This window comes from Microtus pennsylvanicus, chromosome 14, assembly GCF_037038515.1.
Source record: "Microtus pennsylvanicus isolate mMicPen1 chromosome 14, mMicPen1.hap1, whole genome shotgun sequence".
Taxonomy (NCBI): Eukaryota; Metazoa; Chordata; class Mammalia; order Rodentia; family Cricetidae; genus Microtus; species Microtus pennsylvanicus.
The window spans coordinates 41,763,079-41,774,936 of record NC_134592.1 but is presented as its reverse complement, the minus strand read 5'-3'; positions in this window follow the sequence as shown (position 1 = coordinate 41,774,936).

Sequence of the window (11,858 nt, the reverse complement as noted above, 5' to 3'; positions counted from 1 at the left end):
AGGGAGGTAGACCAATTATTGTACCCATTTCACAGGCAGACAAACAACTCAAGAGGTTGGGAGCTTGCCCAGCATGATCTAGGTGCTAAATAGCACAGGTAGGGCCACAGCTCAGGGCAATGTATCCCAAATTCCTTACCAGGACACTAAGCTGGCCTTTCTTGTGATTTCTTAAAAATGTCATTTTTGTACTATAGAAGTTCAGATGGTCATAATTTGGTTTTGCCGACACAAAGAGTTACTGCAGTCAATCAGATTGCATGCTGACCACGTTTATTTCCATACTTCTCGAGAAATGTCAGGGTTTTAAAACTCCAAATGAAAAAAAAAATAAAACTTAAAGGCACCAAATTAGATTTTCACTGGAAAGCCTGTTATCTGATCATGCTATTATTTGATGTTTGGTAAATACGCAGCGCTTCTGTTGGGTCCTCCGCTGGGCATTTAAAAGGTGGCTCTTTTAGTCTAATCTGAGATATAGTGAGGAGGGCCAGCCAAGCCCAGGCAGGCTTTGCTAAAGGTTTTTTGCATTGGTCACAGTTTTGACTTATAGATCATCAATTAGTTGCAGATGTCGGCAGCAATACGGAGTGTGGGACGGGTCAGGAGAACACTTCGTTCCCATTTGAAAGGAATTTAGAGCTTAAAAAAAAAATACACTGTTAATTCCAAGCTGCCAACATATACACACTTATGCATGGATGGGATGTAACTCCCTGAAAAAACAATCAGCTTCTTGGAAGTAGTTCAGCATAATTCTATAGATTTTAGAAGGTAATTCGATGAAACGTGGGTTTTAAAAATAATCACGGCCAGTGTAGAGAATAACAAGTATCCTCATACTTTCCCCTCTGGATGGGTCAAGAAGGTTTTAATACTTGTAATATTTAATCACAGAAAAGTGATGCCTGTAACGATGAGGTAAGAGTGAGGGGCCACAGAACAAGTGTGGAGTGTCGCTTGTGTCTGGGTGGGCAGTCCCCACACTCACCCTCTGTCCGAGTCGTCATCTATGTCACATAAGGACAAAGAAGATACAGGGTCCCCGGGGGCCAGGTCCACACAGCCGTAGTCTGGCATGTTGCTGTCACCCTTCTGTCAGTCACACTGGGTGGATCTACATCTGGGAGGTGGGATTTAGAGACATGGAACCCAGAACTTAAAGAAGAAAGGCCACGGAGAATTCCAAGGAGTTCACTGCCAAGGACAAGAGGGAGGACAGCGTCTGAGGCCAACTGACTCCCCTGGGTTTACCAGTTATGACCACATGCTGGGTCGGAAACCAAGGCCTGCTTCTTGGGTCAGAGAAAGGGGCTCAGTGGGAAGGGAGGACCAGAGGGAGCCAGGAGAGGATGCACAAAATGCCTGGCGTGCATTTACCAAGGTCATGACGAAACCCACTATTTTGTGTCCTGGCCTCCAGCTGCTCTTTCCTGCTAGAAATCTTTACTTTCCTTCTGATCTGAGTTACTAAAGCTGTGTCAAAGTTGTTTACCAGCTCTGCTTCACGAGCACGTGTGGCCTTGGCCTTGAGGATCAGAGGATAAGGTTTTCACCTGTTGGCCCACTTGACTGTTGGGTATATAAGCCTCCATGGTGCTCTCGAAAAATGGGCTTCTTACCAGTGACCTGTGTCCCTGTCTCTCTGTGAGCCTTTGTGTGTTTCAACCTCCAGCCCCTTGCCCGAAGCTCGGGAACTGTATGGTAGCGCATAGAGCACAGATAGGCGTTGTGCGCTGCAATTTTGTACAGCTAATAATATATGGTAAATAGTTCTTTAAGTTTTAACTTTAAAATTAGTAGTGTGTGTGTGTGTTTACGATGCGTGTGCGGGCAGCAGGGAGCACGGATGCCATAGCATGCAGGTGGAGGTCAGAGGACAGTTCTGAGGAATTAGTTCTCCCCTTGCATCTTTGGGTTCTAGGGACCAGGTTCAGGCTGTCAGGCTTGCACAGTAAACACCTTTGCTGAGCCATCTTCCCAGCCCTTAGAGAATTGTTTTCATAATTTAAAATTAGTGTATAGCTTTTGAAAGTTTCGAGGATTTTACATTTCCAAAGATATGTTTTAAAGTAGCAATAGACCAGATGGAGGCGGTCAAGGTGAAGACAAAGGGAAATGGGTCAATAGTAATATTGTATTTGTGTTTTAATAAAGCTTGCCTGAAAATCAGAGTGCAGAGTTAAGCCACTAGGGCCCACATTTTTAATCCCAGGACTCAAGGCCCTGGGGCTACCTGAGATTGAATCTGTCTAAAAAGAGAAAAAGAACAAAGGTATTCCCAGCGCTCAGGAGTCACAGGCTTTTTAATCCCAGTACTAGGGAGGCAGAGACAGGAGTGATAAAGCTGGACAGAGAGAGGGATATAAGGCATGGGGAGACAATAGCTCATTGCAGTCTGAGGTTTGGTAGAGAGCATCTCAGTCTGCAGTTAAGCTGAGGACAGGATCACCCCTTTGTTTGAGTTTTAGTAGATGGAAGAACTCTCTCTGGCTTGGCTGCTTTGTTTTTTTTGATCTTTAGCTTGAACCCCAATATCTGTCTCTGGGTTTTTATTATTTGTGCCACAGGTCAGACTGTAGAGAATTTGCCTGTCTTTGGACTAGGCTAGTATTTACAGAGAAAGAACACTGGCCCGTATCTAATTAAGTTTCTTAATGTCCATATTAACAAACCAATAGGAAGCAGATAAAGTTAATCATAATAATGTATTTTATTTAAGTCATAACATTCAAAATGTTATTATCTCAACATGTAATCCATGAGAAAATTATTAGCAAAACACTGACATTCCATGGTTTGTGTGAAATCTTAGAAACTAAGCTAGCCTTTGACACGACACACTTGAATTTGGACCACCTGCATTTAAAGGACTCAGAAGCTGCACACGGCCTTCGCCATGGCTCAGCTTGTAAAGGCACTGACCAAGTCCGAAGACCTGAGTTTGATTTCTGAGGCCGGCATATTGGAAGGAAAGAACTGACTTGGCGCTGTCCTGCACCATTCACATGTATATCAGGGTACACACACAGGCGTGCACACAAACACTAAGTAATGTAATAATGATTTGAGGCCACATGTGGTCAGCGCTTTGGGCAGTGCAGGTTTTGCATCGATGAAAGGATATAATTACAGTGTGAAGAGGGCTTATCAGCCTCAGTGGAGGTTGCGTGACTATGAAGGGGTGTCCTGAGCACCAGGTGATAGTTATCCATACCCCCCCCCCACCCCACGCACCCCTCTGACCTCCACCCAATAGACACCAGCAACATTACCTGCCCCGGGGTAACAGTGAAAGATATCTTCAGATTTTGCCGAAGGTTGTCTTGTACTGGGAGCTTCTGGCCTGTGGTGTGAAAAAGCCGGGGGAGGGGGGGGATATACCTGGAACTTCCCAGAAGATGTCACATCCCTCAGTTTGACGGAAGAAGGACAACTGGAAGAGAGTAATGAGGCTTTGGTAGGAAAAGCTGAGACCAGCTCTGCAACTGAAGCATTTGAAGTTTGCTCCCTCGGCAATGATAGCCATCAAAGAATTCGGAGCAGGGGAATTAAATTACCAAAGTTGTAAATTAAAAACATTTTCTTCCATCTTTTGAAATCCCAAATTCTTTTCTTTCTCTTACTGGCATCACCCCCTCTCTCACTCCCCCCTCCAACCCTCGTTTAAAGGAAAAGCATCATTTAAAGAGCTAGTGCCCCCCCACCCTGCAATGAAGGGGTGGTTTTTTATTAAATTCCAGAAGAGGGCTGGGTCGCCAAAGCAGTCAAGCAGGCTCTTGGTGAGGAGGCTCCCAGCCACTTTGCTGACATTCCACCCGCAGGAGGAGAGGCTGATCAACAGCAAGTGGGCAGAGTGGCTGCGGCTGATGCTGTTAGGGTTTCCAGAAGACTCTGCTGGTGTCAGAGTGAGGCCAAGGCACTGGAGATGGAGGTAGCCTGATGACGTCCAGAGGACCTGACCGTGGCTAAACGAATCCATTTGCTCAGCATCTAGGTCTGTCTATAGAGTTCTTGAACTCCAATCATCACAGCAGCAAGAACAAAGCAGAATTCTATGTGGATGATCAAGCGATCACATAGCCCAAAAGGCAGCGAGTACACTGAGATGCTTATTTGAGAATGTGTTATCTGGGAGGATGGTCTCCCTCTGCTGCACTGGCCACCTTGCATCCTGTCCTAGGAGGCTGTTCTCTATGGTTACATGACTGGACTCTTCTGCCCTCTGAGTTCTCGCTGGGTTCAGCCAGAGGGATGCCCAGCAGGAGATCAGAGGAAGGGGAGACTGAGGTTGCACATTCTTTCCCTGACCTTCCCTGCTGGGCTGTGGGTTGGCAGAGGCCTCAGCTCCTATAAGGTCAAGCCACCTCAGATCCCAAAACCATTTTCTTTTCTGGTCCTTGCAGGAGTCCACAGCACTCTCATCATCCCCAGGGGACTTCCTCATCTCTGGGGATTACCTAGCATCTCTGCAACAGATCAGTTCACAAACTCTTTAGTTAACCCTCTGAAGGCAATGTCTATTTCCCCCAGGACTTTAGCTCCATCCCAGATCTCTTTATCCTCGTCTTTGGAAAGTTCCCATCATTATGAGCCTCCTACAAGGAGGAAGGAGACTGCACACAAAGCTAGAATCCATAGGTCCTTGAATAGGTTCAACTCCACTTTGTTGCCACAAAGGTAGGCAGGGAATTTTTCTGCATCTTACTAGGTTACCAAGAAACTAGGTATACCAGGACTACGTTGATAGATCCAAGAAGCTACACACTCGATTTTCTTCCAGAGAGGATGTGTCTAATGGCTTATACTTCAGTATTTTCCTTACTGGAATTTCTAACAATAACACTGTTGAAAAGGAACTTGGGATGTGTGTCAAAGAAAATCACATGTGTGTTTTCCTTTACTGATGTGTGGATTGTCTGAAGGCATCCAAAGCCTGTCTTCAGCTACAGGTCTGAACCCACCCAGCAACTGTCAGCGGTCCAACCGGTGACTAGCTCTCACTGGGGAAATGCAGCCTTTCCTCCTCCCTCTCTGCTCTCAGATCTTTTCTACCCCATGGGGACAAATCAGCCTGAAAGTCACATCACCTGGACTTCCTCATGGAGTCCTACAGAAAAAAAGAAAGAAAGAAAAAAAATCAAAAACCTAAACAAAAGCAAACAAGTTCTTCCTCTGGGTTTTAGGCAATTTAACCAGAGCAAATGGTTGATGATCAGCCATGGGGTGGGGGGTGTGGATCCTGGCAGAGCCTTCATTAAGACACTGCCCAGATACTCCTGAGCCCACTTTTGGATCTTGGTAGAATAAAGAACCGAGGATCAGAAATAGTAGCCATAACCGCTAGAGGCTACATCCAAGAGAAAAAAGCACTGGATCAGGCTGGGATAAGTAGAAGGCCTGTCTGTAGGTGTAGCCTTGAGAGGTATGCAGGAGTGGAGGGCACCTCAGGGTGACGTGAAACTCGTTTCTCTAGTATTTTACTCTCCACGTCAGACACAACCGAGCCCACACAGGAATCACCTGGAAGACTTTAGAAATAGACCCAGGAGCTGTGATCCACACCAATTGGCTTAAACTAGCTGGAGGGCAGCTCCTAGCACTGGACCATTGCTGTTCACAAACACCATATTACCCTCAAACCCCCAAACGGCCTGTGCTGGGCCTCACACCGCATGTCTCTCGTCCTGCCCCCTTCAAGTACCCTTCTCAAAGGAGCTACCAAAGGAGTGCTGTCTCAGACAAAATCTCAGTAAAGTCCAAGTGGAGCACCCTAAGTGTGAACTGGGGTCCTGTGGGCAGTGATTCATGATTCTCTCCTTTCTGCCCTGTACACTTATGTCAGTAGATGTTCTGAGGAGCTCCAGGGCCCCATGTTTATATGGAGCCAACTTGGGCCCAGACTGGGGTATAGATTGTTCCCAATGACTGTTTGCATTTATGCAATTCCTCAACACTGGACAGCCAGGGTGGTGCTGACATTTAAATTTGGAGTGACTCAAATCTCATATCCATAGCAGTCTTGCAAGAGAAATATCTACCTGTTACCCTACATGCTTCAGGACTAGGCTTGAATGGGTATGTATTGATAATATGTAGTCCGGGTATTGACACCATAGATAATTTTGATTTCATCCTATATATATACACACATATATCCCATACACACACACACACACACACACACACACACACACACACACACACAGAGAGAGAGAGATAGAGATAGAGAGAGAGAGAGAGAGAGAGAGAAATGTGCAGGTATCCTTCGCCTATAGCTTTGTATTGTAGCCTTTTAAAAGTTTGTTTTTATAAAGTTTATTATAAAATTTAAAAACATCATACCCCAAAAAATTAACCAGACCCAAAGTCTATACAAGTCAATGAATCTCTACACAGTATGGAATTCTCTGGGGATATACCCAGGATGGGATCAGAGTTCTTTTTTTTAATTTTTAGATTTCATTTTATTTTTATGTGCATGGGTGTTTTGCCTACATATATATCAGTGTACCACTTGTGTGCCCGGTTCTCCAGGAGACCAGAAGAAGGTACAAGATCCCTTAAACTGGAATTATAGATGGTTGTTAGGAATTGAACCTAGGTCTTCTGGAAGTGCAGCTAGTATTCTTAACCTCTGAGCCCTCTCTCCAGCCCCAGACCATAGTTCTTTAGAGCAGAAAGAGACTGGCTGTGAACGGAGTAGACGAAATGCCTACATAGAGTTGGGCATGGCAGACATGGAAGATTTAGCAGTTAGAGTAAATTGGCACCTATCTAGGAGGTGGGTATGCCCTTCCCGAAATATCTAGAAGTACCAAGGACCCCGAGCTGGCCATGAGTGGGTAAGAGGAACTCACCATTAAATATTTAATGGAATTGCTGAGAATTACACTATGTGTATTTTCCCTTAGACTGTTATTCGAGAACAAACGATATCTCTAGCAAGGGAAAAGAGTATTTAAAACAATACACTTGGCAAAAATCTCCAAATCTGAAAACAGACTGTAGGGCCATTAGGCACTTTATTAAGGGGAAGCCACACACATTCAGAAGAAGGAAGCTTAATTCCAGAACCATAAGAAAACAAATTCATGTTGTTGAAGGCACGTGGGCATAGTATTCTGCTATATCTGCCTAAAAACACTGATCTGTGAATCAGAGATGATTGCACACAATAATTTTAGCATTCAGGAAGCTAAGGAGTAGAGATCACAGTTCAAGACCCTTAGCAACATGGGGAGACTGTCTCAAATAGCAAGCAAACAGGACTGTTGAGTGAAGTGTGACAGAAAAGGGAAAGTGTTGCTGTTGTTGTCTGAGACAGGGTCTCACTATGTGGCCCCGGGTGGCCTGGAACTCACAGAGACACATCTGTCTCTCCGCCCTGAGTACTGTGACTTAAGGCGTGCATCCCCACAACTGGCCGTTTCTGGAAATCGGATTTCACTATGTAGTTCTGACTGGCCTGGAACGAGATCTGAAGACCAGCCTGGCCTTGAACTCACAGAAATCTGCCTGCCTCTGCTTCCCAAGAGCTGGGATTAAAGGGGTTTGCTACCATGGAAAGCATGGTCATTTAGGAAACAAATAATGACAAATATTGGCCAAAATATGAACAAAAGGAAACCTATATGCTGTTGGTATCAATGTGTGATGTCCTTCTGTATGCTGTGAATATGTGTTCCTTTTATTGATTGATATATAAAGATGCTTTGGCCTATAGTAGGGCAGAATATAGCTAGGCAAGAAAGCCAGACTGAATAGAGGGAGAAAGAAGGCAGAGTCGGGAGAGATGCCAGTAGCTACCAGAGAAGAAACATGCCAGGGTACCACCAGTAAGCCATGGGCCATGTAGTGATACATAGATTAGTAGAAATAGGTTACTTTAAATGTAAGAGCTAACTAGGAATAAACCTGAGCCATTGGTCAACCATTTATAATTAATATTAAGCCTCAGAGTGTTTATTGGGAACTGGCAGGCAGGAGAGGAGCATCCAGTTACAGGTATGAGTGGAATTACTCTAGTCGCTGTGGGGAACAGTTAAAAGTAGAACTACCATATAACCCAGCTATGCCACTGGTAAGCAGTTACCCAACAGACTCTAAATCAACGTATCACAGAGAGCAGCTGCATCAGAGCTCACTGCAGCTCCATTCACAGCATCTCAATTATGGAGCCAGCTTAGGTATCTAACAGGAGAAAGAACAAACAAGGGCAGTACGACATATATGCACAATGAAATCCACTTTTCAGCCGTAAAGAGGAACCAAGGGTGTCGTTTGCAGAAAATGGCGCAACTGGAGATAATCATAGTAGGAGAATTGAGACAGCCTCAATTCTCCTTGAAGCAGATGTCAACTGTTTTCTCCCTTTGTGGATACTACATGGCATGCAGACCCATAAACATGTGTATGCGTGTATGACACAAAAACCTAAGGGAAGCTCTCTGGGAGACAAAGGGGACTGAAAGGGGAGGAAAGGCGTGGGAGAGGGGGAAAGAAGGCAAATGCTCAAAGGACATTATAAACTAATATAAAAAATTCTTTATATATACTTAATATAAAGAAATATCTTCTTTTGTCTTTGGTGTTATTTCTCCTATGTGGTTCAATTTCCTAAGCTTACGAGACAGTCTACTTTAAAAGCCTAGGAAGTTTCTGGAAGGACTTTTGCCCTGATGGGTGAGTTGAGAGGCATGTTATCTTGATTATCTCACTCCAGGGTTCAAATTCAATGACTGAGTCACCGTCAGATCGGAGCCTGTCCGAGCAGAAATCAACTGGCCAGAGAGATCTGGGTTGGTTAGAAATATTTTCAAATGTCAGACTCGAATCTCCTCAAACCAACAGGAAATTAAAATCTGTGGCACACTCCTTTATCAAGATGCACAAGGCAGAATGAGTCAAAATGAGATGATGTATGCCAGACCTGATGAATGAGTTTGGTTTGCAAATGCATTGGCTACTTCTTATGACTCCTTTCTTCCGTCTTAGTTTCTCGTAAGCTTTTACAGATGCCGTTCTGTCGTTCCTCCCTCCGATCTTTCCCTTTATCGTCTGTAATTTGCCCTTTTCATTCCTTCTTGTCATCGAGTTCCCATCATCTATAACATGCTATACCAGTTACCTTGCCCGTTGCACTGACCAAATACCTGACAGGAAGCAGCGTAAGGGAGGAAGGAGTTATTTTGTCTTGAAGACTGAGGGGACACAGACCATCATGGTGGGGAACATTTGACTGCAGGAGCGTGACAGTGTTAGTCACATCGCGTCTATAGTCAGGAAAACAGAGAGGACAGGCAGCAGATCTGAAACATCACACCTTAAGGGCCGCCCCCAATAACTCCCTTCCTCCCGCAAGGTTTCGCCTTCTAAAGGTTTCACAACCTTCGAAAACAGCCTAACCAGCTGGGGACCAAGTACTCAAACCTAAGAACCAGTGGAAGGCATTTTATACTCAAACCACAAAGGGCACTGTAGTTCACCTCCTTTCAAACTTTTGGTCATGAGTTAACACATTTTAGACTGCCATTCTGACTGGAGTGAGATGGAGTCTCAATATAGTTTTTATTTGCAGTTCTCTGATGATAAATGAGGCTGAAAAATTTTCACAGTTTATTGGCCATCTTCACTTCATCTTTTGAGACCTATCTCTTCATTTGCCCACTCTTGACTGGGTTGTTTGATCTCTCCTTGTTTAGTTTTCTAAGGGTTTGTATTCTGTGACAGGTGCGTAGCTAGCAAAAGTTTCCTTTGAAAATGGAAATTTTCTAACCAGAGAGGAGAAACTTTTTCAGGAAAATAAAACCATCCTAAGAAAGTATTCACCCAATAAGAGCTTAGGAGCTGTGAAACAGACTAAGCATGGTGGTACAGATCTTTGATCCTGCACTTGGGAGGCAGAGGCAGGTAGATCTCTATGAGTGGGAAGCCAGCCTGGTCTACATAGTGAGTTCCAGGACAGCAAAGATTACATAGAGAAATCTTGTCTCAAAAAACATACACACCGTGAAAGACTGACAGAACTGGAGCGGGAAGGTGGTGACACATGCCTTTAATCCCAACACTCAGGAGGCACGGATTTCTGTGAGTTCAAGGCCAGCCTGGTCTACAGAATGAGCTCCAAGACAGGCTCCAAAGCTACAGAGAAACCCTGTCTCAAAAGACAAAACAATTTTTTTTTTTTTACAAAAAAGGCTGACAGAACTGGAATCATGATAAAAATGTTCCTGTTGGCTAAAGTAAGAGCAACAGAATAAACAGAATTATATCCTAAAGTATAAAATAAACACCCACAGATCAATATGAATATAAAATGATAAAATGTTGGAGCCGGGCAGTGGTGGCGCACTCCTGTAATCCCAGCACTTGGGAGGCAGAGGCAGGCGGATCTCTGTGAGTTCGAGGCCAGCCTGGTCTACCAAGGGAGTTCCAGGAAAGGCTCCAAAGCTACAGAGAAACCCTGTCTCGAAAAACCAAAAAAAAAAAAAAAAAAAAAAGAAAATGATAAAATGTTCAAATAAATAAGAAAATTCAGTAAGAAGAGACAAATGTCCCCGAAGAAGTCACACACACACACACACACACACACACACAGTTTGTTTGGTTTGTTTTTGTTTTGCTTTCCAGCCTCCTCTTGAGTGTGGCTATGCTTAGCTACTTTCTTACAAAAAGTGGAATTTGGAAAGGAAGGAATGGGTGATGCTACAGGAATCACAGTTGGTATTGTCAGTGGCAATCTAGGACCTTTGCTGTGGTAGGCCAAGAACGGCACTGAACCTCCAATGCCAGTGTAACCTTGAAAAAAAGTCAGACCCAGGCCGGGCGGTGGTGGCGCACGCCTTTAATCCCAGCACTCGGGAGGCAGAGGCAGGCGGATCTCTGTGAGTTTGAGACCAGCCTGGTCTACAGAGCAAGTTCCAGGACAGGCTCCAAAGCCACAGAGAAACCCTGTCTCGAAAAACAAAACAAAAAAGTCAGACCCACCCATGCTGCAGGACCATCCACAAGGTATCTGAAAATTCACAAAGTCATTTAAAACAGGGAAGTCTGAGAGACTGTCGTAGACAGGATGACGAAATGTCACGTCAAATGCTGAACTGGATCACGGAATAGAAAGGGGCGACGGGAATGACTGGTGAAAGGAATAGGCAGGGGCGCTGGGTCAGCAGTAGCATGCACTGTTGACTACTTAGTGTGACAGGTGGAAGAGGCTGAGAGGAAGCTGGACTGAGGCTGGACAAGGGCTTTCTGCCCTCTGCACCACCTTGGTCATTTTTCTGTATGCCTGTATTCATATATATTGTATATATTTACCATATTGCAATGTACATTTCTACCTCTGATTAAGATACTTATATATTGTTTATGTATTGATATATATTTACCATACTGCAACGTATATTTGTACATTGTTTATATTTGGAGGTCATTGTCCTCATTTGTTTCACAGTCGTTTATTGTCTTAGTCTTTAAGTTAGATAGGTATTGAGAATTATATAGATCAATAATATTCTAAGTTTGTCATTTATAATTAGACTAATCAGGTCCTTTTGATACATAGAGATTATACTCAATATAGATAGAAAATCTTCAACCTCTTCAAAGAACTGTAGAAAATGGCCTTTAATCTAACTCAGATTTTTGTGGTAATGAGACACAATTGCTCCTGGCAACACCGCTCTATTCCCGAGAGAACATTGAGCACCAAAGACACTCCACCTGGAGCCTTTCTTTTTGGCAGAACTTGCCTTTGGGCAAAGAAATGCCCATACCTCAACCACTGACAGAGATACAGAATATGCATCAATGGATAAAACAGGACTGTCATATCCTGCCAAGACAGGGTAAGATAA